Genomic DNA, 3,398 nt, shown 5'->3' with positions numbered 1-3,398 from the left:
AAGGATTGAATGACTGTGACGAGCTTCAAACTCCTGAAGGCTGGGCGTTAATGACAGACGCAAAAGAATCATTCGATTCTATTCCAACCTGATTGAGAACCGACAGATGATTAGCCGTGCTGTGACAGAGCGCGTTGAACGTTTTCACTGAGAGGACGGGAATGTAGCCACTGACAACGGTGATGCCCAACATACAACTTGCCATGGAAAGGAGTAAGAAGGATTGGATGAAGACAGTAGGAAAGCAGAGAGACGGAAGGGACAAAGCATCTCCATACCTTATCTGAAATTCTCACCAATGAATTACATAAGTATCTCTATCTTTATTTTATGCTTTATTCATAAATCATCCATAACCATTTGAATCTGCCTGACTGAGATTTACAAGATGACCATAGCTTGCTTCATACCAACAATCTCCGTGGGATCGACCCTTACTCGCGTAAGGTTTATTACTTGGACGACCCAGTGCACTTGCTGGTTAGTTGTGCGAAGTTGTGATAAAGAGTTGAGATTGCAATTGAGCGTACCATGTTGATGGTGCTATTGATGATCACAATTTCACGCACCAAGTTTTTGGCGCCGTTGCTGGGGATTGTTTGAGTTTGGACAACTGACGGTTCATCTTGTTGCTTAGATTAGGTATTTTTCTTCAGAGTTCTTAAGAATGAATTCTAGTGTTTCAAGGTGATGTTCTTATCATCACCAAAGCTTATTGATTCTCATCGATTTAGCTCTTGAATGTAATGTCCTGCTGAAGCTTGGCTAGCCATGTCTAATTTCTTTAGACTGAAGCTTTAGACTAACATTGCATGATTCTTGGAATTCTCATTAAGAATTTTAATATCCTTATTTTCTTTTACACTCAATTTTCAAAAAAATCCAAAAAAATTACAAAATCATAAAAACCAAAAATGTTTTATGTTTCTTGTTGAGTCTAGTGTCTAATTTTAAGTTTGGTGTCAATTGCATGTTTCTGTTCTTCTTGCATTTTTCGAATTCATTCACGTGTCTTCATTAATCTTCAAGTTGTTCTTGATGATTTCCTTGTTCTGATCTTTAAATTCTCTTTTCTTGAGTGTTTTGTTGTTTCTCACATGCATTCTCAATTTGTTAGTGTCAATAGTATACAAACTTCTAAGTTTGGTGTCTTGCATGCATTGTTTAATTGATTTTAGTTGCATTTTGATTATTCCTCATCATTAAAAATTAAAAAAAAAATTTTTTTCTTTGTGTCTTTTCAAGTCAATAATACAGAGAATTGAAGATTCAAAACATACAGCAGAGAAATTACACAAAAAAAGCTGGGCGTTCAAAACACCCAGTGAGGAAGGAAAACTGGCGTTTAAACGCCAGCCAGGGTGCCTGGCTGGGCGTTTAACGCCCAAAAGGGGTGAGTTTTGGGCGTTAAACACCAGAATGTATACCATTCTGGGCGTTTAACGCCAGGATGGCACAAGAGGGAAGATTTTGTTTTTAATTCAAATTTTTTTCAAGTTTTCATAATTTTTCAAAATCAAATCTTTTTCAAATCATATCTTTTCAATCATATATTTTCAAAATCAATTTCTTTCCATTTTCAAAAATACTTGCTAACAATTAATGATTTGATTCAACATTTTAAGTATGTTGCCTTTTCTGTTGAGAAAGGTTTAATGTCTGAATCATATCTTTTAAATTTCTTGTTAGCCAAGTCATTAATTTTTCAAAATCAAATCTTTTTAAATTGTTTTTTTTTTCAAATCATATCTTCTCAATCATATCTTTTTAAAACTATATCTTTTCAATCATATATTTTTAATCACATCTTTTTCAAAATAATTTTCAATCATATCTTTTTGATTTCTGATTTCAAAATCTTTTTCAAAAATCACTTAATTTCTTTCCCAATCTTATTTTTCGAAAATCAATTACTTTTTTTCAAAATTTTTTTATTAATTCACTTTAATTTTCGAAAATTTCTTCCCCTCTTCTCACATCCTTCTATTTATGGACTAACACTCCTCCTCAATGCACAATTCGAACTCTATCTTTCTTGATAAGTTCGAATTCTTCTACCTTTCCTTCTATTCTTCTTTTCCTCTGACACCTCAAGGAATCTTTATACTGTGACATAGAGGATTCTATATTTTCTTGTTCTCTTCTCTTTCATATGAGCAAGAGCAAAGACAAAAGCATTCTTGTTGAGGCTGACCCTGAACCTGAAAGGACCTTGAAGCGAAAGCTAAGAGAAGCTAAAGCACAACTCTCTGTAGAGGACCTAACAGAAATCTTCAAAGAAGAAGAATCCATGGCAGCCAAAAACAACAACAATGCCAACAATGCAAGGAAGGTGCTGGGTGACTTTACTGCACCTACTCCTGACTTCTATGGGAGAAGCATCTCTATCCCTACCATTGGAGCAAACAACTTTGAGCTTAAGCCTCAACTAGTTTCTCTAATGCAACAGAATTGTAAGTTCCATGGACTTCCATTGGAAGATCCTCATCAGTTTTTAGCTGAGTTCTTGCAAATCCGTGACACTGTCAAGACTAATGGGGTTGACCCTGAGGTCTACAGACTTATGTTATTCCCTTTTGCTGTAAGAGACAGAGCTAGGATATGGTTGGACTCACAACCTAAAGAAAGCCTGAACTCTTGGGAAAAGCTAGTCAATGCCTTCTTGGCAAAGTTCTTTCCACCTCAAAAATTGAGTAAGCTTAGAGTGGAAGTCTAAACCTTCAGACATAAGGAAGGTGAATCCCTCTATGAAGCTTGGGAAAGATACAAACAATTGATCAGAAAGTGTCCCTTTGACATGCTTTCTGAATGGAGCATCATAGGTATCTTCTATGATGGTCTGTCTGAAGTGTCCAAGATGTCGTTGGATAGCTCTGCTGGAGGATCTCTTCATCTGAAGAAGATGCCTGTAGAAGCTCAAGAACTCATTGAAATGGTTGTAAATAACCAATTCATGTACACTTCTGAAAGGAATCCTGTGAACAATGGGACGAATCAGAAGAAAGGAGTTCTTGAGATTGATACTCTAAATGCCATACTGGCTCAGAACAAGATATTAACTCAGCAAGTCAATATGATTTCTCAAAGTCTGTCTGGAATGCAAGCTGCACCAGGCAGTGCTAAGGACGCTTCATCTGAAGAAGAAGCTTATGATCCCGAGAACCCTTCAATGGAAGAGGTGAATTACATGGGAGAACCCTATGGAAACACCTATAATCCTTCATGGAAAAATCATCCAAATCTCTCATGGAAGGATCAACAGAGACCTCAACAAGGTTTCAACAACAATAATGGTGGAAGAAACAGGTTTAGCAATGGCAAGCCTTTTCCATCATCTTCTCAGCAACAGACAGAAAATTCTAAACAGAGCCATTCTGACTTAGCAACCATGGTCTCTG

The 3,398-nt window shown here is 36.5% G+C and overlaps 1 non-coding gene across 1 annotated transcript; it reads right to left on the bottom strand.

Moving 5' to 3' along the window:
• Positions 1 to 2,695: 2,695 nt before the first annotated feature.
• Positions 2,696 to 2,803, bottom strand: LOC130938002 (small nucleolar RNA R71). The gene has a single exon (XR_009069187.1). It is a non-coding gene; the product is annotated as a small nucleolar RNA R71 (small nucleolar RNA).
• Positions 2,804 to 3,398: the final 595 nt, after the last annotated feature.

Source organism: Arachis stenosperma, chromosome 6, assembly GCF_014773155.1.
Source record: "Arachis stenosperma cultivar V10309 chromosome 6, arast.V10309.gnm1.PFL2, whole genome shotgun sequence".
Classification (NCBI taxonomy): Eukaryota; Viridiplantae; Streptophyta; class Magnoliopsida; order Fabales; family Fabaceae; genus Arachis; species Arachis stenosperma.
Note: the sequence above shows the minus strand (reverse complement) of the source record. Positions and strands in the feature narration are given on the sequence as shown.